A 26,301-nucleotide genomic window follows, 5' to 3' on the forward strand; every position below is an offset into this window, starting at 1 on the left:
GGCTTCCTGCCCTACAGCCTGCAACCCTCTGGTGTCTCCAGGCCCTTGTCCTCTGGGCTCCCTAACTTGCAGCCTGCACCTCTTCGCTGCCTACAGCCCTTGTCCTCTGGGCTCCTTCCTTGCAGCCTGCTCCCTCCGCTGCCTACAGCCCGTGTCCTCTGGACTCCCTGCCTTGCGGCTTGCTACACTCCTCTGCAGTACAGCCTGTTTTACACTTAGCTGCCTACAGCCCTGCTCCTCTGGGCTCCCTACCTCGCGGCCCTATTCTTTTGGGCTCTCTGTCTGTCGCCTCCTACTAATCTCTCTCTGTCCTGTTCTTCTGGACTCCCTGCCTTGCATCCTACTACAGTCCTCCACAGTCCACTACAGTTTGCCTGCACCTAGTCCCACTCTTGACTGCAGACCTGCTTCCTACTTTGCAGCCCTTCTGTTTTCCTGATTGCTGCTCCCTTGTTCTCTTCCTTGAGTCCTCTGTACTCCACCTTAGGTTATCTACTTCAGTCTAACTGCCTTTCCTTCATTTCCTTCTGCTAGATTGCTCATTGACTTCCTTTTCGCTGGATATATCTGTTCTTGTCTTCTCATGTGTCTTATGTAATCCCTTTGTACAGAGCTTGCCTGTTGGTTTCCGGCAGGCAACCTCTGCCCCTTCCCTTGTCGCGTTTTCAGTGTTACAGACACCCACTGCTGTTGTTCCCAGCCATGAGCATACAGCGTGGGCCTCTGTTATAGCAATCTGTGCAGAAGGCTCGAGTTTCCTAAGGTTCGTGGAACACTCTTTCCCATTTCAGCATACACCCCAAGAGGGAATCCAGTTTGTTTGTACCTTTGTATCTTTTGCCCCTTTTGGCTCACAGCTACAGTTTCCTACTCTTCTATCTTGTTTACCTCCCTGCTGTGTGTGCTTATCTGCTACCTGACTTCGGCACAGCCACCTGAAATCTACCTGGGTACCCTGTGCCACTCTTGACAGGGTGCCATTCTTGACAGGTGCTCTGACATTAGTTGGGGTTCGACCAGGTGACAGACTGAAGCATAGAACCCAGATTGTTGAAGGGGTTGTGGGACCTGGAGGCTGCAGCAGGAATTTGGCACAGATTCCAGGCAACACCATTGTCCAGGGAGTAAGGGACAGGTAGGCGATGAGTCCATGAGGGGTTCTATGAGAACTGGACAGACCCGACTGATATCCAGAGAGGAGATCAGTGTTTTGTAACGAGCCAAAGGCATTGGAAACACAGGAACAAGAATAAGTAGAAGAGAGAGAGAAGGACTTGCGGCTTTCTCTGCATGTTAGGGAATATAGTCAAAATGACCCAGTCATCCCAGAAAGACTGAGAGAAGGCACTCTCAGACATTGAATTCTGGAAATTGTGGACAGAGTGCAAAGGTGCCTAAGAAAGATGCTGAGAAAGGGAAAGCTGTGAAGCTGCGTGTTGGCAATGGGAACTATAGTCAAAATTCTATAGCTTCCCATGACAAAGAATATAAAAGAGCAACAGCAGCTGACCTAATCCTGGGAATAGCAATTATCATTACTCAATTTAGTGGCATTCATTTTCTCATATTTTTTCGATTTTGGACGAATGAAAGGCTGAGTCGACACCATTGAGATTCGAACACACAACGTTTAGTGGCCATGGGTGGACAAAAATCGGATACAAATGAAATGTTATATTTTGTTTTTAGAAAAGAAATGGAAAAGGCTGCTTGAAACTACTGTGGTTGGGGTTTTTGGTATTTTTAAAGGGTATCATCCCATCACTGCACATCCAAAAATGTCGAATTTGTAAAGCCCAATTCACCACATATATATGTTGGGGTATGGGTTAAGCTAATAATAAACGTGAGGGAGCACTGGGCGGGGGGATCTGCGAGGGGTCTCCCCCCTCATATTTATGCAGTGAAATGGGGTAGAAAGTGCGCAGTGATCACATAGATCCTTTAAAGTACTTCATGTTTGGCCACTTCTTGACAAAAGAACATCACTCAGTCACACTGTGCACTGCGTGAAAATGATACTTTTACTTCTTGTAGTTCTACTATTTTGTACTGTTGCGCAGTGACAACACTTTTGTAGGTGTATATTGTTATTTTGTTGCGCCAAATCAACACTGTAATGCTTTTTGCAATGCAGTTTTGCTGGAATATCTAATTTAGACCACTGTCCTACATCATTTTGCATCACATACCTCTGTGGGGGCCTGGAGGTTGGTCAGATCACGGCGAACTCATGAACATACAAAGGCCTGGCCACGGAATGTTTATTTTATGCCAGTAATGGACCAGCGAGTCCCGCCTCTTCCGGGTCTGCCGATTGACCTACTACAGTGGCCAATAAAAGCTTGGGATCGGGAAGGCTTTTTACGTCTCGCGTGCGGTTGTATGTGGTGGTGAATGGTCTTCATTGTGCTTTGGCTAGACACATTAACAGGCAGGGAATGAGGTCACAAGGCCTCCTTTGTGTAGCTTAAGGGGCAGGGGATTTTGAAAATGGAGTAAAGTTGCAACATAGCAGCAGCCTCAGCATCGGTTTCCATCTCCCTGAAGGCCTCCAGTGCATGCCCCATTTGCGTTCACGTGCATATGTCTCCACAGACTTCAGGAAATGAGTTATGCACATTCAAAATAAACTGTATCATACCTCCACGGAGTGTAAAATTAATTTGATGTCTCTTCAGTTGGTACCATTCTCTGTATCACATAAGGCGGGAAGACATCTGCTTAGATTCTACCTTTTCAAAGCAGTGAAGAGGGTAATTTCTCTTTAAAATGGGGATTAGTTGTACTTTTCAGTTTTAATGCATCACGGTCAAAGAAGAAACATTTACATTTTCATACCGTATTGTGAGCAACGGCCTGACCCTAGTTAGGGTCAGATGACATATATGTTTCTGTGATTTTCATGTCCGAGATTGCGATTCCAGTAATTTATCCTGCGTTTATGCTCCCACTGCAGACGTATGCGTGTAACTTGAAGATAGCCGAGTAGGTCAATGCAACTGCTGCAGATATTTATATTAACTTCAGGTCAGTGGTTACAATCTAGTAACATAGTAACATTGCCTGATATGCCCGGCACAGATTTTTGCGTAACACATTGGCTACTGGATCACATTTCAGTAGGATCTCATGGGGTTATTAATGCATCTCCTGGAGAGATCTGCGCATGACCAGCAGGTCACCCATGAAGCCCAGTGGGTTAGCACACCTGGCGTAGTATCTGTGTGTATGGAGAACCGGTAAATTAACACCGCATCACTGGATTAACAGTGCTTTTAGTGCTAGCCTTTAATATGACAAACTGTATTTTGGGAATTGGAGTGCTGGTTCACCCAATTATGAAGTACGAAATTGCCAGAAAATCGAAAATGGAAGTTAACTCCTTGCATAGGTGACCTGGTCCTGTCTGCTGTTTTTCTGCATGTCACAGTTCGCAATCCAAGTAAATCATCTCATTGTGTTGATGCACTTACTACAGAGCTCTTCTCAACGTGCAGGTAAAACCTTAAATACCAGCTTTTAAACTATGTTTTTCTAACTTATGAGATTGATACTATGAATTGTTTTAAACTGGAAAATAGTAACACCACTTGCTGGAAACCGGTCATCATGGGGTGTGTGTAAAGACTTGGGGGCTGGGGGTGGGTATCTTTACTCCTGCTCCCTATACGGCAGAGTAGAAGCACAGAGCAGCCCAGCCAAGGTTCTCAATTCGGTAGCTGTGGACGAGCAACCAAGGCTTAAGCTCTCAGGAGGTGATGCGGGCTGGTTGTTAAGTACGCTGTAGTCCCCAAGCACCCACAAAGGAATGTCCACACACTATGTTAGTGAAAACACAGTTCTTTATATAAATAAGGCTTTGATTATGTACAAATACAATAACACACTTTGTGCTCAGCCAATTCTAAAATGATAAATATATACAGGGTCTATGTGGTACCACAATTACTTCTTTGATTCCAATGATTCCATTAAAATGCATCAACTGTAGACAGTTGCATACACATCAATTAATAAAGTGAACCAACAATAGACTTGAGGAGGAAAACAAGTTGGTTAAACGGTTCGTCGGCGACCTTGACTTTCTCCAGCGGGACAAAGCTGTCGACGGTGATGAGCACCGAAGTCATTGATTCAAAGTGTTCTTAGGCAATGAAGCGTTGCGGCTCTGGTCATCGGTGGCACAGCATTAAGCTGTCCCCGCTTCGGGGCAACACGACTTTGACAGGCCTCCAGCGGTTACAGCGATCCTCCGAACCCTGGTCGACAACAGTGGACGGAATGTCCGGGCGCTTTTCTTCAGTTTCCTCGGCAATCCCCATCTCCGGTCGACAGTCTTTCGAAGGCTGACTTCCAGGGTGCCTTGGTGAAGGTTAGCTGGTTCACCATGGTCCCTCGTAGCTCGGGAAAAGGTCTCCTGGCCAGGTCCTCTCTTGGATCAGTCCTGGACAGCACGGCAGCTTTCAGATTGCGTCAAAGCGAAACAGCAGTTAACCTTCTTCTTCCAGCTCGGCTTTGAGAATAAGCATCAAGTTTCGACTTCAGCTTCTGAACAATTTCCATCAGTGAGAGGTCCCCACATATACTGTTTGGTCTCTCATTCACTCTGCTGGGTCACACTCAGGCAACCGGTCATTCAGAAGGGCATTCAGGCAGGCAGGCAGTCAATCAGGCTCACAGTGTAGTCAGGCCATTCTTCTCCCTCCAGACCCTCACAACAAGGAATGTGGATTGGGACAAGCAACCAGCCATTCAGCACTCCGCACTGCATTCATACCACTTTCGGACAGGGCTGTCTCAGTCTTTGTGTCACATACCAGAAACCAGATACATATAACAGGAGATGTATATTGGTCATACACTCCATTCACTCAGGTCCCACCCTAAGGGTGTACCCACACCAAACATTCATTGGGAAGGCGTCAGCCAGTCTGGCCTGGACTTCCCCCACAATACCATATCTGGAACTTCCACCCAACAGCTAGTCAGGGGGAAGGAACAGAGTCAGGGCTTCCCAGGACTTTGGGAAAATAAGGTAACAGGAAATAGAAAGCAAGAGGCCACAGGGGCCATGTTGTCTTCTGTCAGAAATCAACTGATTCCAATGGCAGGGCCTGAGTATTCCAAAATGGAGGATACTCTGAGCACCTGTCAAATTCAGCATGGAGCTGCCACCAGCCCATGCCCTGCTCTGTGGGCCACACACAGGTGCCCAAAAACATACACTAGGAGTACAGGGGGTACCCTTATGGCACCCATGGGTGCCATAAGGGTACCCCAAGGGTCTGTTCACCAAGACCAAAAAGAGGAAGAGCTGCACTGCCAGGCGTCCCACATGGACTCCTGTGCAGAAAATAACACAGAACATGCATGATAAAAGGAGTACAGGACAAGGAAATGGAGGCCCTGTCCCTCCAATGCATTTCCAGGATCACAGTCGCCCCATCCAGAATGAGGTTAGCGTGGTTTAATCTCCCACGACATTTGCACCCTCATCCAGATGGTCAACATACCTTCTGGAAAGGCCATCCGCATTATCATGACTCTTCCTTGGCTTATGCTCAATGGTGAAGTCTAGCCCTTGCAGGCTAATGGACCACCTTAGCAGTTTCGGTTTTCACCCTTCACCTCCATAAGATACTTCAGGGGCTTATGGTCTGTTTGGACCTTGAAGGTAGACCCTGTAAGGTAGGGCCTGAAATGCCTAAGGCTCCAAACTATGCTAAAACTTTCCTTTTCAACAGTGCCCACCTAAGTTCTCTACCCTTGAGTTGTCTACTGATGAATATGATAGGATGTTCTCTCCCTTTGTCATCTAACTAGGACAAGACAACTCCAATTCCGGTGTCACAGGCATCAGTCTGAACGATAAAGGGTTTGCTGTAGTCAGGCGCACACAACACAGGTGCCCTACACAGACTTTCCTTCAAGCCAGTAAAGGCCCCCTGACAGTCTTCTGTCCAGTTAACCTTCCTCGGTTGTTTGGGCGAAGTCAGAGCTGTCAGAGGGGCAGCTATGATTCCATAGTCTGCCATGAAGTTACAGTAATACCGAGTGAGGCCCAAAAAAGGCTCGAACTGAGTAGTGGGAGTCTCCCAGTCATGTACATCCTGTACTTTACTGGGAAGAGGTTGGATTCGACCCCCTCCTACCTCATGACTAAGATTTGTGACTTTCCTCTGAGCTATCTGGCACTTGGTGGCCTTGATAGTGAGGTTACCCCTTTTCAAGGCCTGCAACACCTTATCCAAATGAGTCAAATGCTCCTCCCAGGTGGAACTGTAGACAGCAATGTAATCTAAGTAGGCCACACAAAAGTCCTCCAGCTCACTGAGCGTATGGTTGACTAATCTTTGGAAGGTAGTAGGTTCATTCTTTAAACCAAAAGGCATGACTCTATACTGGTAGAGCCCCTCACGTGTTGAGAATGCAGTCTTTTCCTTGGCATGGTCCGTCAGAGCTATTTGCCAATAGCCCGAGATAAGGTCAAAGGTGCTCACCAATTTGGCAGCACCTATGGTGTCCACGAGCTTGTCAGCCCTGGGCAATGGGTGCGCATCAGTTTTGGTGATGGCATTGGCCCCTCTGTAGTCCACTCAGAACCGCCAATCCTTGGTACCTGCCTGGGAACTTGCTTTGGGGACAAGAACCACTGGACTGGATCAGGGACTGGTTGAGGGTTCAATAACACCCAGATCCAACATCGTGGCAACCTCAGCCTGGATGTGGTTCTTCACAATGTGTGACATCCTGTAGCATCTGCTTTCTGACAGCTACGCTCTGACCAGTGCCAATTTCGTGCCTGCACCACAGGGTGAGGCCTGGTATCAGCGAGAACAGAGGGGCATACTGCCGGAGCAAAGCTCTGCAGGCCCTCTGCTGCTCTGGTGTCAGATCTGGAGTGAAATTCACTCCTTCCACTGAGCCATCCTGAGGGTTGCTATGCAGCAAATCAGGAAGCGGCTCACTCTCATCCTCTTCTTGCTCTGAAGCTAGCAAGAGGCATGAGACTTCTGCTCGCCTACGGAAAGGCTTGAGCCTGAGCCTGAGGGGTCACCCCACTGACTCCCATGTCAACCAGATAGTTGACTTCGCCCATCTTGGAGATGATTTTGAAGGGTCTAATCCACTTATCTGGCAAAGCTCTAGGCTTGGTAGGCTTCATCACAAGGATCACCTCCTGTCCTGGAGTACAACCGACTTGTGATGCTTTAAGGTCATGCCAGTGTTTGTTCAATTCCTGGCTTGCCTTAGGGTTTGCTGTCACCTGCCCCATCATCTGTGTCATCCTCCGTCTGAGGCCTAACACATAGTCTCCAACTTGTTTGGCAGGACCTGGAGGGGTGGCTTCCAAACCTTCTCTGATCAAGGCAAGGGGCCGCCCTCATGGGATGTCCAAAGAGTAACTCAAAGAGGCTGAAACCAACACCCTCTTGAGGTATTTCTATGTAAGCGAACAGCAGGCATGGTAGGAGGAGATCCCATTTCCTCCTTAGGGGCTCTTCCAAAGCACCCAGCATGCCCTTGAGAGTTTTGTTAAATCTCTCAACAAGACCATTGGTCTGGGGATGGTAGGAAGTGGAGAACTTTTAGGTTACACCGCACTCTTTCCACATCGTTTTCACGTAACTCGACATGAAGTTGGATCCTCTGTCAGAGACAACCTTTTTAGGGAATCCAACCCTGGTAAAAATGCCCAGGAGCACCCTGGCAGTAACCGTCTGAAGGGTTATAACCTCAGTGTACCTGGTGGCATGATCTACCAAGACCAGGATGAACCGATGTCCACCTGAAGTGGTATGGTCAAGGGGACCGACAATGTCGATGCCCACCCTCTCAAATGGTGTGCCAACCACTGGTAACACCTTCAGTGGGGCAATGACAATGCCTCCATCTCTTTCCAGACAATTGCCAAGTGGGGCAGGTCCTGCAGTGGGTCTCCACTTCTACTCCCATCTGGGGCCTGTAGAAATGGCCAGAGAGCCTTTGCTTTGTCTTCTTGGTCCCAAGATGACCAGCCAATGGCACCTCATGCATCAACTGCAGGAGGAAGGGCCTGTAAACCTGGGGTACCACCAACCTCTTGAGGGCACCAGGTTCAGGCTTAGTGGGCTCACCACAAAGGAGCTCACCCTCCTAGTAAATCCAGAATGACCTAGGCACTTCACCTTGTTCCTGGGCCCGGGCCTGTTTCCTCAGACCTTTGAGAGAGGGCCCCCTTCAGCCAGCAGGCATTGAAGGTCAAGGTGATCCTCTGGGTTGAGCACCTCTCTGACAGGAGGGTCTTCTGGCTCTTCTCCCTCCACAGTTGAGTCTGGGTTTACTACTGGACCAAGGCCACCCAGAGCATGAATCCCAGTGGGTGCTGCTAAAGCAGCAGGAACGGAAGGAGCCCCCTTCACAGAGGTGGCCTTCTTACTCTCCCGTCTTGCCTTGGGCTCCCCTTCGGTTTGGGTACCTGACTGGCAGTCAGACTTGGTGCGACCTGTGACCTGGTGACTGCAGCAGCAGTCAGGGGGAGACCATCAAAGATCAACCCCAACTCCACTAGATCATTGCCTAACAAAATGTTAGGAGGTACATTTTCCTGAATCAGGACAGGAAGCCTTGCTGTCTTGTCTCCAATCGTGATTGTGACGAGGGCTACATGAGATAATTAGCTAACCTGGTAGTTCTCAGAGGAGCACCTACATAGTCCTCTGGCCTGAACAGCATCCGGTCCACCACTGTCATGCTTGCCCCAGTGTCTCTCAAACCAGTAGAAGGCTGGCCATTTAAGAGGACACTTCTCAAAAACCTACAGGTGTTCTGTGGGATTGTAGCCAGTACTTCTGCGTACTGGTCCCAGGCCCCAAGTGACACTAAGGAAATCTCTGCAGGAGCACCGAATGTGATTCCTGCAGAGGAGGGGAGGACAGTGGCCTCCACCTCGGGCATGGGGTAAGGGTAGGTCAGGCTGACAGCCTGGACTCCAAGTGCCTTACCGTTACACTTGGGGTCACCCTTCTTGTGGTCCAGAGCCCCGGAAGTCCCAACAAGTGCCAGGAATGCGAGGTACGTTACTGGAGCCACTGGGAGCCTGCTTTGCAGCAGGAGGACTTATCCCTGCTAGATTCTTGGGTCTTAGGAGAGGATGGATTAGATTTACCCGACTGTTACTGCTTTTGGGACTACTCAGCCTTCTGAGAGGCCAGCTTTCTTTGTCCTTATCCTTCCCACTGGGTTCCTTAGGGAACACCCGGTGGGAGACTCACTTGTCAGCCAGCCTGGCCAGCTTAAAGGGAACTAAAATGTTCTGTCAGCAACATACTGACGCAGCTCTGGTGAACAGGCTTCAGAAAAATGCTCAAAAAACAAAAGGTGGAACAATTCGACAAAAGTTTTCACTTTGTAACCATCAATCCACCCCATCATGTTCATATGTGCAGCACTCACCCAGTCAATCCAAGACACATTCTCTCTTTTCTTACACTCCCTGAACCTTTTAAGGTACTGGGTAGGTGTCTTGCCAAATTTGGCAATCAAAGCAGATTGAATGCACTCATACTGTCCCTTTCTTCCACACTCAGTTTCAGAATACAGTCATAAGCATGCTGAGGCACTCTGCTTAACAAACACTTAGCCCAATCTCTTTTATCAACATCATGGATTCCACAAGCCATTTCACACGCTTGAATCCATTAGAGGATATCAGAACCCTCCACATACACACCAACCAAATCTTTCATAAACTTGGTGGCAGGGGACCTGACATTCTCAACTGGTTTTGCTGAAGTCTCCACTCTAGTTTTCTCTAGCTGGATTCTCTGATATTCAGTGACTGTGTTCTTAAGTTCAAGGTCCCTGTCTCTGAGTTCAAGACCCTTATTTTTGAGTATCACTTGCTGTGCCAACTCCTCCTTCTTAAGTTCAGCTTCTGTTTCCAACTTTTTATATTCAAAGACCAATTTCATCCTCAATAATTCAAGTTCCAAGGGATTCCCTGAAGAAACACTGCTGAAATTTGGTATAGAGGCAGCAGGAGTGGCGGAACTCCCAGAAACAGATTCAGTAACAACCCCAGGGCAGGGGCCTCAATGGTTGCATCCCCCCTTCATGAAGAGCTTCACAATCAGTCTGGTAGTCCACCAGGGCAGCTATCAGCTTAGTCTAACTCCCTGGCTTCACAAGCACTCTGGAGAGCCTCTAAGCTCATCCTAGTCAATTTACTATTCACAATAGATTCCATTGCTTGTAATGTAGTTATCTAGTACACAACTAAACCTCAGTTTAACAAAGTGTAGATATTTTGTAAGTGGCAAGGTTACACACTGATTCTTAAAACCATAAGCATCCCACCGCTGCCATCAGTGTAAAGACTGGAGGGGGGTATCTGTACTCCTGCTCCCTATATGGTAGAGTAGAAGCACAGAGCACCCCAGCCAAGGTTCTCTATTCGGTAGATGTGGACGAGCAACCAAGGCTTAAGCACTCAGGAGGTGATGCTGGCCGGTTCTTAAGTACAGATTCTCCACGGTTCGTCAGCAACCTTGACTTTCTCCGGTAGGACAAATCGGTCGACGGTGATGAGCATGGGAGTCCTTGATTCAAATTGTTCGTAGGCAATACGGCTGTGGTCGTCATCGGCACAGCGTCAAGCTGTCCCCGCTTCTTGGCAACACGGCTTCGACAGGCCTCCAGTAGTTACGGCGATCCTCGAAACCCTGGTTGGCGACGGTGGCCGGAATGTCTGTGCGCTTCTCTTCAGTTTCCTCAGCGGTATCCGTCTCTGGTTGACAGTCTTTTGAAGGCTGACTTCCAGGGAGCCTTGGTGAAGGTTAGCTGGTGCACGAATGTCCCTCGTAGCTCTGGAAGAGGTCTCCTCGCCAGGTCCTCACTTGGATCAGTCCTCAACGGCACAGCAGCTTTCAGATTGCGTCGAAGGGAAACAGCAGTTAACCTTCTTCTTCCGGCTCGGCTTCGAGAATAAGCATCAAGTTTCGACTTCAGCTTCTGAACAATTTCCATCAGTGAGAGGTCCCCATATATACTATTTGGTCTCTCATTCACTCTGCTGGGTCACACTCAGGCAACCAATCATTCAGGAGGGCATTAGGCAGGCAGGCAGCCAATCAGGCTCACAGTGCATTCAGGCCTTTTTTCTCCCTCCAGACACTCGCAACAAGGAATGTGGATTGGGACAAGCACCCAGCCATTCACCACTTCACACTGCATTCATACCAGTTTCGGGCACGGCTGTCTCAGTCTTTGTGTCCCATACCAGTAACCAGACACTCCTAACATAAGATGTATATTGATCACACACTCCATTCACCCAGGACCCACCCCAAGGGTGTACCCACAACATACAGTCATTGGGAAGGCTCCAGCCAGTCTGGCCTAGACTTCCCCACAATTCCAATGGCAGGGCCTATGTATCCCAAAATGGAGGATACTCTGAGCACCTGTCAAATTCAGCATGGATCTGCCACCAGCCCATACCCTGCTCTGTGTGCCACACACAGGTGCCGAAAAACATACACTAGGAGTACAGGGTTGTACCCCCACCCATGGGTGCCATAAGGGTATCCAAGGGTCTGTTCACCAAGACCAAAAAGAGGAAGAGCTGCACTATTGGAGTCCCACATGGACTCCTGTGCAGAAAATAACACAGAACACACATGGTAAAAGGAGTACAGGACAAGGACATAGATGCCCTGTACCTCTAATGCATTTCCAGCATCACAATGTGTGCTATAAGAATGGTCCTCTGTGATTTCATACTACGACCCACAGGACACGCACATCGCTGCGCTAGAGTGATTCTTCCGATGAGGTGCCTTACCAGATATTCCCAACAGCCCCCAAATCTCTCCGATTGTTACACAAACTATCTGAGCAATAACCCCCTTCTTTTATCTCACCAGCATCGCTCTAAGAAAGTTACGTTTCCTGCTGATATCCGTAATATTCATACACTTTCCACATTAAGAATTGGAATTGCATTCTGGGGAGCATAGCAGTTGGTGAAAATTACTCTGCAATGTTTACCCGTTCTGAGACGTGGCCTATTGTCGACTATTGATGTTTGTTTTGGGGCACACCACCCTGAAGAGATGGTATATGATATGGATGAGTTTGTCAGGGCCTTAGGGTAGTCCGTCAAACCTGGGCTGTAAGATTACATAAGGTGACAAAAGAACAGCACCTAAACTTGGCATGAAACTGACTTACCAGCTCTACCACAGGTTCAGCACCACCACCACCTGTATGCCGGTCTTACTGAGTGTTGGGTGTGGCGGATCATCTTGTGTGTTTTGCAGAATATTTTTCATTTCTGTATGTTTTTCATTTCATTTTGTCCCTATGCCCCTTCTGCGCATGTATGGGGACTCTACTGTATATTGGATACGGCCAATCACCTCTTGAATTTCACAGAATATTTTTCCGTTTGTGGTTGGTTTGTATTTCTTGTTTTGTTCCTCTAAACCTACTGCATATATAGTGCAGCTCTAGTGCATGGTGGCTGCGGCGGATCATCTTGTGCATTTTGCGTAATATTTTAAATTTCATGGGATATTTATCGTTTTATTTTGTCCCCATGTCTGACTGCATAGGTGTGTCCAGGGCTTAAGTCGCGGTTACACGTGGGTGGATGGAGCCCCCCACCCCACACATTTTCCAGAGGGCACCTTGATATGCTAATTTCTGGTGAAGCCATATTTATGGTTATGTCAACAATTATTTTCTTAAAAAGTGCATAGCTCAACTTTGAGTGATCCGGTTTTTCAAGTACCTTTTGACACTCACTTTCACGATAAGGGCTGAATGTGTGCGAAATATTTTGAAAATCAAAATGAACAACTTTGAGATATGAGGATTGAACAAGTGATTTTCCAGCCTAGTTGGATATCGCAAAAACATGTTTTTCAGCAGTGATTCTAAGCATGAAAACAGGGATGAAACATTTTCTTAACTTGACATGAGTGTTCACATCTGTCAGAATCAATTGCATGCCAACATTGGTGACCTTTTGTGGATGAGACCAAATATTACAGATGAGAACATATTTCCATTCCCCGTGCAAATTATTATGCAACCTTATCTATACTGTTGAAAACTCGACCATATAGTGTGTGTTTTTTGTGTGTGTAGATACAGTTTTCTACAAAAATGGGAGAGAAACTGTGAGAACGTAACAGGCGAAGTAATGTGTCTTTCCACCATGTTTATTCTTTGTCTTCTGTTGGATCACAGAGTTCTAATAAAGAAATGGAGGTCCAACATTCCACATTTCCATCAGCATGGCGTCTAGTGCTGTCAACTAAATGAGAAACGGCTGCCTCACGTTTTGCTCCCACCAAGAATGTTCGCCCTCTAGTTCTTTATTAGAACTCTGTGGGTTGTATACTGTGTGTCCCTCAACTATGCTTATTACATCAAAGCATTGGATTGTGGGAATGCACTTTGTTTTCAAATGGTAACTTGGGCATATTGCATTTATCTTAGAGCGCAAAAACTCTTGGTCTGTGTTTTATTCTAATGGAGGTGCTAAGGTAAGGTTAGTGGTCTTGCAAACGTCCTTCTGCCAAATATGTTGGTCTCGCTGTGCATTGCTCTGTAAAAAGGCAGATGCACTGGGGAATATTAGTGGGATTGATAGAGAGAGAGGCAGATGTAGAAAACTGTTGTGGTGTTAATGAGTGCAGGTGGAAAGCACCTGTTACCTGTGTGGAGGTAGGGATTCCCTGTGTTCAGGGGAGGAAAGGACACCAAGGCCTGGATTCACAGAGCGTTTTCCAAAGGGCTTTTGCCATTTTAAAACGCTTCTGTGAATTAGGCCCTAAGTATGTTATCCATAAGGGAGGCTGCAGGTTTGGGAGGGCTGCAGTGGATCCGGTATTTCTGTTAATGCACCCCGGGAAGGGGAGGCGTCTGATTTTATTCTATACGTTGTGGGCCATCTGATGGGAGTGCATTTGGTGTAAAATGTGTGAGATTTTAGTAGTAAAGTGTTAATGAGGCCGGAAACCTAGGGAGAAAGGAGGAAAGGTAAAAAGGAATAAACATTGTCAGACATAAGGCAGGGTGCTTCCTTGGTTGCATCGGTTGTCTTCTAATTGGGCATAGGGGATACATTTTCAAGCAAAGATACACATGCTGTGATCTGTCTATGGGATGTATACTAGACCAACTGCTTCCTCCTTTTGGATAGGTGGTTGTGGCAGTTATTTGAAGAGCCACGTCTCGAGCTGTTTCACGGACGTCCAGTTGTGTTTTACCATATGAAATTATTTGAGAAGTGAACTCCAGAGTTTGGTGGCCAGTTGCGCGAGTGATGATCCCCTGTGCCTTTTCCTGTTGAAGCTTAGAATTAGTACTCCAGCATCGTAACCAGACCCTTCAAGAGCCCTTTATTGTGTGTAGTGCTGAAACGTCCTGTTTAATAAGACTAGGCCATTCTCGTGGTAAGCATGGTGGGCGATGCAGATGATTTTAAAGTGTATTCTTTTCTTGAATGGTAGCCAATTGAGAGTATGCAGCACCATGGTGATGTGTTCAAAACTTTTAATTCTAAGGAATAGTGTGACTGCTGCATTTTGAACTCTCTGAAGTTTTTCCAGGAGGTATTCTGGGACGGCTTTATGGAGAGACTGTTTCCATAGCCCAGTCTTGATAGACCGTGTGATATCACTGATTGCAGGTAGTATTTAAATTGAGAGGATAGATAAAATGATATCCAAGAGGAAGGAAGTTATATCAATTAAGGGTGCACGGGAGAAATACGTGACTCTGGCATAACAAGTCACACTCAAACGTAACAAAAATAGGTGTCCAAAACCTGTGGACACTCCTGTCGCATTAACACCTTTATTACTGAAGAAAACTTCAGTCAATATGTTAATTGTACTTATGAATGGTCATATGATACATGATATGATATTTAGTTCAGTCAGTGTTTTATTTACTAGTACTATAGATAGAACAATCAAGTTTTTCATTCATAAGTGCTTAATAATATTCGTGAAACATCATGTTGAAAAATAATTAGAAATAATTTATAAAATGAGCTCTACGCGTTTCGACATATCCATCTCTTCTTCTAGCGATCAACTCTTCTTCCATTTTCTGCAAAGTAATTTTATAAACAAATTTGAAATGTCAGAAACTTCGGCCTTACAACAATTGAGTTTGTTTTACCAAATATGACAGACATTCTGATACTTCATCTAATTGCATTGCATAACTTGGGAATATAGTATTCTGAATGCGTAATGCATCTGTACGGCAGGGATACAGTATTAAGGCATGGGGCCTGTGAATGACATTAATAATCATGATCTGTATATGGATTTTGATTTTCTTTAAGATTAACTAATTCTACGGGATAGGTAGGTTTACCTTTACAATCCTCTTGGACTGTGATTGACGTAGCTGTGCTTGTCACTAAAGTGTATGGTCTTCTTTAAGTCTTCAAGTGGTGAAATTCCCTCTGCATGGGTCTGCCTAAGCAAAGGATAGATCTTGTTCAGTGTACGAATGTGGTTGGTATGCGTATATGTTAAACTTAAATCAATTAGTACTTACAGGTGTATGCAGCATCAGGAGATTCGCTGCACGCTACGTTTATAGTTGTAAAACGCTGTCGTTTGGACGGCATACCAGCACGGTCCACAATGCTGTAAAAAATGAATACATCGCTAAGTATACTTATAAGCATTAGTGGGATTGTTAACGAGTAACCTGTAAAAACTTACATAGTTAAGGAATCGCATGCAGTGGTGTACAGGACAGCACTACTGTATACTCTCATGCGAGCGTTGCTCGAATATTGTATTCCATCGTTGCTAGCCAAATTTGCGAGTCCTAGCGGACGTAATGAAGTCATGACGGTTACATCCCAGATTTATGGGATATGTCGTTTTTAGATGGCAAACCCTTTTGTTATTTTGTGAATGAGTAATTCAACTGAAGGTGTCAAGGCAGAAATAGTGGACTATTAACTTGGACTAGTTAGTAATGGTTGACTTGGTCTATACAATAGAAGTCTTAGTCAACATCATAAAGATTGTGAAAGGTCGGTATCAAACCGTCAATCGTCTTTGTTATGGATACTATTGAAGTACTAGTCCAAAGGGAATATGAACTCACACAGTTATATTGTGTCGATATAACAACAGGTGTAGTAATCTGCTGATATAGGGCTGCAAAAATGTAATTACTTCACATGCAATAATAAGGACCCGTACTGTGAACCGATTTACACTGAGTTTGATTGAACTTTACACCGGGCATATTAATATGTACTCAAACACCATACTACTGATACCGACCTTTCACAATCTTTATGATGTTGAGTAAGACTTCTATTGTATAGACCAAGTCAACCATTACTAACTAGTCCAAGTTAATAGTCAACTATTTCTGCCTTGACACCTTCAGTTGAATTGCCAATTCACAAAATAACAAAAGGGTTTGCCATCTAAAAACTACATATCCCATAAATCTGGGATCTAACCGTCATGACGTCATTACCTCTACTAGGACTCGCAAAATTGCCTAGCAACGATTGAATACAATATTCGAGCAATGAGCGACAATTGCGCTCGCATGAGCTTATCCGGCAGTGCTGTCCTGTACACCACCGCATGCGATTCCTTAACTATGTATGTTTTTACAGATTACTGGTTAACAATGAATCCCACTAATGCTTATAAGTGTACTTAGCTATGTTTTCATTTTTTACAGCATTGTGGACCGTGCAGGTAAGCTGTTCAAATGACAGCGTTTTACAACTATAAACGTAGCGTGCAGCAAATCTCCTGATGCTGCATACACCTGTAAGTACTAATTGATTTAAGTTTACCATATACGCATACCAACCACATTAGTACACTGAACAAGATCTATCCTTTGCTTAGGCAGACCCATGCAGAGGGAATTTTGACACTCAAAGAACATACACTTTAGTGACAAGCACAGCTACGTCAATCACAGTCCAAGAGGCTTATGAAGGTAAACCTACCTATCCCATAGAATTAGCTAATCTTAAGGAAAATCAAAATCCAGAAACAGATCATGTTTATTAATATGTCATTCACAGGTCCCATGCCTTAATACTGTTTCTCTGCCGCACAGATGCTTTATGCATTCAGAATATTATATTCCCAAGTTACGCGATGCAATTAGGTGAAGTATCAGAATGTCCGTCATATTTTGTAAACAAACTCTAAATTGTTGTAAGGCCGAAGTTTCTGACATTTTCTTTCAAATTTGTTTATAGAATTACTTGGCAGAAAATCGAAGAAGAGTTGATCTCTAGCTCCTGAAGAAGTGATGGATATGTCGGAACGCTTAGAGCTCATTTTATACATTATTTCAAATTATTTTTCAACATGATGTTTCACAAATAATATTATGCACTTATGAATGAAAAACTTGATTGTTCTATTTATAATACTAGGAAATAAAACACTGACTGGACTAAAAATCATATCATGTATCATATGACCATTCATAAGTACAATTAACATATTGACTGAAGTATTCTTCAGTAATAAAGGTGTTAATACGACAGGAGTGTCCACAGGTTTTGGACACCTACTTTTGTTACCTGTGAGTAAAGAGAACATAAGGCATTATGGGCCTCATTACGACCCTGGTGGTATGGGACCGGCCCCCTTCATTCCGTTGGGGCTGATTACGAGGTTCCCTTTGCGGGACCCGGATCAGACGTCTGGTAAAACCAGACGTCTTTTCTGGGTCCTGCGAGGGGAAGAGGGTGGTAACAACGGGACACTTGTAATGTGCCGTTGTTACCTCCCTCCCCATTCCCATTGAGCCCTATGGGGGCTCAAATGGAATGGCGAATGGTTCCTGCAAGGAGGATTTACCGGGTCCTCCTATGTCGGAGTAACCCGGTAAGTCCTCATTGCAGGAACCCGGTAATGGAGCCCGGTTTGGAGGCAGCCATGGTGCTAATAGCACCATGGCTGCCTCCAAACTCGTAATGAGGCCCATGGTGTCATTAAGTGCAAAGTTGGAAAAAGCAACACCTGACAATGGCTCTCACCTGGTGTTCAAACGTGAGGTTGCTATGCATTGTGATTCTGAGGTTCTTTATAAAGGATGATGATGGTACTGGCATTGGCCCATCTTGTTGAGCTAAATGATTAAGGTGATATTTGATGCAGCTGTACTGCAGATCATCCATTCTGTGTAGGTGGTCGGATGGAATGCCATCTGCAAAGGTGAAATAGCCTGAGCTTTTTGATTTTTAATAATGAAATGATACAGATAATTTTGTTTCTGAAAGTGAGATCTGATAATTATATCCCACTTTCAAATGCTCCTTTCAAAGTGAAAAACACAATGCACAAATGTACCTTGCTGTGACATCTTTGACATCCCCAGCAGCTGCCCTGCTATGACAGCAGGACAGGCTCAAGGGTCACATGTGCAATTTCTGAACATATCGGCTGGAACCTAATGTTCTAACAGGCAGAGATGGCTTTTTAATAGTCTGCATCTGTTCAAAATATTATGATAATGGCCTGAGAATCCTGGTGGCAGCTAATAATATCTAAATATAATCAATGTCTAGTTCTGACATGGTGGCATTTGAGATCACACAAATGTACAAGTACAAACATTGAATGTTATATTATTTCCAGCTTACCAGGCAGTGACTCATGCATGACAGGGCCTTGTGTGTATTAGCTACCTGACCTGGCTGTACCCTCAACAACTATGTTGGGTCTAGCTCAGACATTCCTTTTTTATTCTTCTCGCTCCCTCCCCTCCCCAATTAGGATAGGGTTGACACCTTCCTCCAGGGAGCAGGAGCCCTCCCCAAGACGCCCCCTGGGATCTAGTGCTTCAAAGATAGTCATGTCATGACAATGGACATCTTGCACCATGTTGCTGGTTACTGGCATCCTTTTGAGGTAGGCAGACAGAGATAGGGGCCTAGTTAGTATAGCCAAGAGGAGGACTTAAGTACAGATACAGGTCTCAGCATCTTGGATTTTGATTTGACTTTCGAAATCCCTGTCACACGTCTTCACTACCTGCAGACAAGTCACTCTCGTTATCACACCAGCAGGCAATGGATACTCGTTACAGCAACCTGGATTCTGCACTTAACAACCGGATTGTCTGAAGTAATCCGCCGTAGCCTTTTTTCCAGGGACTGGAAATGATTTTGAGATGGGAGTTTTTTACTACCCATTTTAAAATTTTGAGTGTCAATGTGATGTCAAGGGAGTAAAAATTTGTTTTTTCTACTTCACAAAAGAGTAAAATGTAAGTGACATCCAGCCGACGCATGCACAAAAGTAAAACCGTTGAAATGTAGAGCCTATGACATTGGGTCCTTTATTATTTGGTCGTATGCTGTGAAATCTATGGCGCTTTTTTCTCTCCTCCTTCCCCTTTTTGTTATTGTTCGTCGTATTTTTAGGGCTGTTTTGATGATAATTTACTGCCAGTTAGTTTTAAACATGTATATTGCTGGAATTGTGAGCTCCAAATCGATTATGGCGCGAATAGCACTGTGTTCTTGTTTAGATGTTGGTTTATAATATGTGCATGTTCTGTTGGGGTGAAGGTTATTACTATGTGGCATTTAATTTGAAATAAAGTATACAACCAGAAACAAAAAGTATAATTGTATGGAAATAATTATCATGCAGCAACGTTCCATATCATGACAGAAAAGCAGGCTTCTTTCGGTTAACAGATCAAGCATAGTGTGTAGTAGAACAAACACCCTCTCACAAATGAAACAGATTAGTACTAATACTGTGAGCTTCCCCTGCATGCAAAGAATAGGTAAAACAGCAGCAGCATAAGCTGTTCAATGCTTCACTCACAGAGGTCGGCTTGAGTAGAAGCCATTCAGGCTTCCTTCAAACAAACAGAAAAAGTGAATCAGGGCAACCACCCTTTCATCATGTAGAAACAGGTGGAGTGGACCAGTGCAAGGTAAATCAAAGGTAGAAGAAACCCACCCAGAGAACAGATAAGGAATGGGTCTCCCTGGGAAAAGCTCCCCTCACATAGAACAGGTGCAACATAGTCTTCAGGATTTCACACTCCCCTCCTAGTATCGAAAAGGCATGCCACGGACCTCAGTAGATCATTCTTTACTCACATGGAACAGGAACGTCGTGGGTTTCAAGAGTACAAGAATACCAGAGTTAAGTTGTCAGTCACAGCAATTGAAGTGTAACTCTCATGGAGAAGGAAATGTATGAGATGGAGCAGTGCAAGCCCCCCACACCGAACATAGATAAATGAAGGGCCTCAGAAATGATGCACCTGCATTGAAAAGGAATAGTTTAGTCCTCACCAGCCCAGATTCGCATCACAAAGAACATGCCTAGAAATAGAATAGGAATAGCATAACAGCAGTGGGAGCACCAGCCACATAGAACAGGAACAGTTAATTGCCTCTGCATTGCACGCTCCTCACAGATAAAAGTAATATAGCATTGATGGTGACTAGTTTGAAAACCGGGGTTAATTGTGCTTATAGCATCATAAAAGCTCCACAAAGTAGGAATGTAGTGAACTGCAATTAGAAAGAATTCAGTCTTAGAGCAACACATCATTTGTGTACCATTACCCAGCCACTATACATCTGGTTCACTTCTTAAACTATGCTGCATAAGGGGATTCTAATAATACAGGAGGATAAGTCACCCAATATGCCTTTCATTTGTCCTCTGCAGAGGTCTGCACATTTGATCTCTTCTGTATATATTTTAATTGTCAAGACACAAACCGGTCAAAGTACACTATAATAATGCAAACACGACTTTTATTATGCGTTTGAGGTTTGATGAAGAATATTCTATTGATGATTAATGAAAGTACTCATTTACTAGAACTAGTTACTGCTATGCCAGTGTTGTGATACGATAGTGCAGAGAGGCAAGTGCTTAATGCTAAAATCTATGGGCCTCATTCTGAGTCTGGGCGTGCAGTACAAAAGTGGCGGTAATTATGTTACTGCCACTTTTTTAGGCGTGTAAATGGAGGATTCACCTCCAGGATCATGCTGGGCGTAAATCCTCCACTTTAAAGCCAAACATCTGTTCAATTACCGCCCCCCATGGAGTCCTAATGGACTCCAAGAATCGGTACTAATACTGCCCTACCACTACTTGTTATCCCGTGGTAAACCCAAAGGACCGAGTGGCAGTAATGGTAATTGATTTTGATGGCAATTCGGCCAAATTACCACCAAACTCGGAATGGGGCCCTCTATCTAATCTCAGGTCACATGTTGGCTGGCCCGAGTTAGCCATATATCCTTCAGAGGTCAGTCAACAGCCTTTCGACTGTACTGGTAATAATCACAGTTCTTAGAAGTCGGAGGAACCTTGCATGAAGCGCTACATACACATTTTAAATACCTCTGTGGATTACCACTACAGGGACATGTTTGGCTGAGTTTCTATTTAATTTGCAAACTCAACCATTTGGGCCTTTTTTTCTCATGACTGTCAGAGGTGGCCAGTGTGTTTGTAAATCTGGTGTGGCTTGACGGTGGTGGAAATGTTGCTACGACCTTTCCTCTAGTATTCTCAGTGCTTCTGAAAGATGCGAAGTGAGAGACACAAAGGGTACTGAGGCACCCTACATCCACATCCATCTCTCAGCAGCCCCTGCGGGGGGCCTGTGGCGGCGCAGAGTACTGTTTTCATCCTAGCAGCAAGGCCTAAGCTCCTACGGTACCAAGTGAGTGGGTGTGGTGAGCTGTCAGGTCTGGAACTGCTGTGGCCGGCTATTTGTTTAAAACATTCCAAATATTGTATTTGTATCACCACTACCATATCTATGTACATATATGTAGAACGGCTGATCCTTTGGATGTTAGGAAGAACCTCTATACTTTTCCATTTACCATGTCTATAATGTACATTACATCTGTGTATGACCTGCATTGCATAGTAAGGGCCTACCATCATTGACATCAGTTATAGCTAACAAGGTATCTCCACTCCTGCACCTGGATAAGGACGCTACTTCTGCGCCTGCTGTTTCTTAGGACTCCCAAGTCGTATCCCACCACGGCTCTCTGAAAATGTAAATGTTTTAGAGCTTAATCCATCATTAACTACGACACTCGCCTGTAGCAGCAAAGCTGTGCAGGTTTTTTCTTCTACTCCAAAATCCCCCTTGCACTAGCGTATGAAAACTAAACCTACCCCCCTACCTACCCACCTCCCTGCTCACTCAAAGATCACTGATTTCTTTGGTAACAAATCCAACATCGAGTGTGCAGTGCCTTGTCCTGGAGGATTCATTCTAGGCTCTCCTACTTGCAAGTATGGAGCTGCTAAAGGAGATTACGGACACAGAGTTCATATCACTGTGAGAAGGTCGATTTAGCTCAAGCTAAGGAGCCAGGCACTATGTTAGGAGTTTGGCTCAACCCACTGACAGAAGGCGTAATTCCATCAGTTAAAGAAGACCTTAACATTGAGGGCGGCACACCAGAAGAGGAGGGTAATGTATTAACAGCTGGCCCTGGACCTGGGCCAGCGATAAAGGGTATTGAGATGAAGTATTTAACGAAAATCCCAAATGTACTAAATGCGATGCCTGAAAAGGTCTCTAGTTGGACTGCTTCTCCCTTCCTTGCCACCCATTTGCCGGTAATGTTGGACACTTCAGGTACAATTGAACCAGTGGCATCTGTGCCGCGTTGCAAACAAAGTGCTTATGTGGGCTACAGAGTTCACCTATTTCACCTGGTCTCCTCTGTCTACCTGTTTGGAAGGCTTCTACAAACTCTGCAGCGAAGTCGCAAGTTGGCAAAATTTCAGAACTTGGTGCTCCCATAATAGCAGCACTGTCTCTTGTTTAAATGGTATGACAACATAAACAATGCATTAATTGAACAGCAGTCAACGATTACATGCTTGAACGGCAAGTTAGCCTTTATCGAGTGCTGTATTTTGGGTCAAAAGGATCATTATAAGAATAGCCTGACTGCAGCAGAGAAACCTGCAAGGCTACAAGTTCCAGGTACAAGTACAAGCAGTGGAAATTCAATAATTCTGGTGGATGAAGCAAGGGATGAGGGGGAGGTTCTATGTAAAATGTCGCCGGTGGAGAATGTGGCGGAAAAAGTGGGAGTAAATGAAGTCTTGAGTAACGTGGTTCCCGTCCCCCCCTCTATTGGGTCAAGTAATGGTTGTAGACTCAGAGGAGGCCATGGACCCCCACTAACTTTCACATTTTTTTAAAAAAAATTGTTTTTATTTTATTTTATAGTTTTTTTATCAGAGAAGGGCGAAAAAGGTAAAAGATGGGGTGTCACGGAAGACCAGGAAAACCAAACATAAGAAGGCTGAAAGAAAGAATGCCTCACAGGGATCACAGACATTTTTGTGCAAGTTAAATTTACCACCAGTGGATTGCACAATGACCGAGGAGCCTGAGGAGCCCTCAAGAGGTAAGGCCAAAAATGCCATAGTGAACCTGTTAAGCCTTCTCATATAATGCCTCGTCTTGCAAGGATCCTTTCATGCCGAACAAACCAAGAGACCATTGTTGATCAAGTGGGTGACCCCTTGTGAAAGGTCGCAAATTGCGATGAATAATTCATTACTTAACATTTCTACGTACTCTATGGACTCTACGCCACCTGTACCTCAGGAGGTGGAGGGTGGTAAGTATGCCTATGCTGGCGTGGAGCAACAGACTTATAAAATAAGGTGTAATCTTGACAGTCCTGGCAAGTCGCACTGTGATATACATTCTCCAGTGAGGGTGGCCCAGACGACTTTCATGACAATTAAAGAAACGCTATTGACACTCCAGAATCCGAAAATAAATCACAAAAGAGGAAGAGTGAAACGTCTGGCTTTTCTCAGTCATCGAATAGGCTAATTTTGGAGAAACCTTCTATTGTTTGTGAATCTGTTATCCTGAAAAGAACTAATGTTTTGTGCCTGCTGCATCTCCTCACTTGGCCAGCTTAGTTCAAATGGTATACAAGACATAATTTAGTTTTCAAAAATTGATTAGTAGAGTTTGCTAGTTTAAAATAGCAATGTTGTACTAATATTGTTAATGTCACCAGAAGGTATCTGTACCCAAGACATAATATTAGCAACAATACAGCAGTTTTGTGTACTGCTGAAGTAAGACATTAGTGATATGTGTCAGGCCTTGCAAATTCTTTGAAATTCCAGTAGACCTGCAGGCAGAGTAACTTAGTTTACCTACTCGACATAAGAGAAATGCACTTGACTCATGGCAACAGATGACAACAAATTTAAATGCGCTTTCTGTAAATTGGTTCATGTCACCACAACCCCACTTTATCTTTGGCTCACTGCTGCCACCCAGAGGCCCGTCATGAACAGTGAAACTTGTATTGGACATTTAATGCAAACAAAGTAAATGTTAAATAAAAGTTTAAAAGATCCCTGCAAATGGAACTCACCTTTAAATAATTCTATTTGTCTAATCGAGGGGGCGAAAAGACTTTGCAAGCCTTGGTTAAGTGTCTATGGTAAAAGGTTAGCTGCATGAATGGACACAAATAAATAGATATGACAAAAAGGCTCTGAAAACAGTTTGGGCAGCTCTCTCCTGCAGGTTCTAATATGTAATGCAATCATAATTATAGAGGAAAGCAAGCTCTGGAGGCTAACTGTTGTTTATGGTAGTGCAATAGATCTGTAGATGTACAGACTGGATGGAACTATTGATCACTACTTTGCGTAAACATCTTGTTAGCTTTGTGTATTCATTATTTTAAGAAAAGAAAGTGAGACACTAAGCAAAGTGGATGGCGTAGCAGGCAGAAAACTGGGCAAACTAGGTGGAATATTGGAGTTTGCAGCCATCTCACTTTCAGGGTAGCTGGTATAAAGCAACAAGATAGAATGTCAAGGAGTATGGGATTAGGTAATGGGTAGAGCACCAGTTGCACAGATGAATGCAACCAGCAGGTTGCAGAACTAGGTTTGCATCAAATGTGTTTGGCCATGTGATAATGTACATTTTCAAAAGTGTTCGCTTATCAATTTGATGCATCTTCCCTTAACAAAATGAAATATAGTTGTCACTATAAGATTTAGATACACTAACCTAAACGTTACTGAAAACAATTGAGATAATGCAGTGTTTTACAGTAGCAATGCTGTAATTATGCGATATGTAACAAGTTGCATTTTTAGGAATAGAATTGGATGACTGTCATATAAAAAGAATTAAGTTAACACATACTGGTCTTTGACAGGCAGAATATAGTAAGCTTAATAAAAGTATCATTCCCAATTACTTTTGGTTTTTATTTATTTGAAAAAGAAACCAAAAATCTTGCCTAGCACTCCCACACAGGCCTTTGGCTCCTAAGAGTGGAGGAGAGGATTACTGCTGCACTCTATCTCCATTACCCCCTTTGAACTTTGCAGTGAAAAGAGGGTGGAGCAAGACCTGAATGTAAGAGTGGAATGCAGGGTACCCAGTGTTTTCATTTAACAGGGTGACTTAAACAGCCAGCATTACTACACAAAGTGTCAATTTAATTATCAAACCTACAGAAATGTATAGCAAATTGCTATACAACACTGCTTATTTTATGCATTGATATATTATACATTAAATTCTGGAATGACTACTGCTTAGACAGGGCTATACTCCACTTCATTTCTAGACTGGCTATGATCCAGGTGCTTGCAGTGGTGGGCCACATAAGAACAATCGGTTATGGCTTTTCAGAATACATGTCTAAGGAGGAAATGACCGTGCAAGGCAGAACAGACTGCGATCATGGATTATGGTGCTCATCCTGTGTACTCTGAAGAATTTGAAAATTGGAGTTGGTTTGCTTGTGCAATCCACACAGGTTCCTCACCGGGGAAATAACAAACAACTGAGTTTGTGAGCCAAACAATCTGAATAATATCTTGGAATTGTAGAGGCTTTGCTCACCTCTTTCAAAAAGAAAGTGTGGACTTGTGTGCGGCTGGTGTTTTCTTCTTACGGGAATCATGGCTGCAAGAGGCTCCAGTTGTGGATGCCTTTTCATTTGTGCTCTCTCCAGCGTTGAATCGGGTAAACAGGCGCCTAATGTCGGGTCTCTTAATGGGGATTTCCAATTCTTTCAATGTGCAAGCCTTGCCTTTTACGCTGCCTAATGCGTTTGTTCAGGCAATAGAATTGCAATAGAACACCTCTGTGCATCCTACCCTACAGTATACTTTGATATTGAATCTGTATTGGAATCCTGTCAGGATTTCGTAAACGTATTTCTTTGATGCAATAGAGATAATTGTGTATGATTTGCAA

General features: G+C 44.5%; 1 protein-coding gene across 2 annotated transcripts in view; it reads left to right on the plus strand.

Annotated features, from left to right (window-relative positions):
* MPV17L (MPV17 mitochondrial inner membrane protein like) overlaps positions 1 to 26,301 on the plus strand; it is a 388,825-nt gene that overhangs the window by 61,453 nt on the left and 301,071 nt on the right. The gene's annotated exons all lie outside the window — the stretch shown is intronic.

The sequence above is a fragment of the Ambystoma mexicanum genome, chromosome 1p (genome assembly GCF_040938575.1).
Source record: "Ambystoma mexicanum isolate Mex_15411 chromosome 1p, UKY_AmexF1_1, whole genome shotgun sequence".
Lineage (NCBI taxonomy): Eukaryota > Metazoa > Chordata > Amphibia > Caudata > Ambystomatidae > Ambystoma > Ambystoma mexicanum.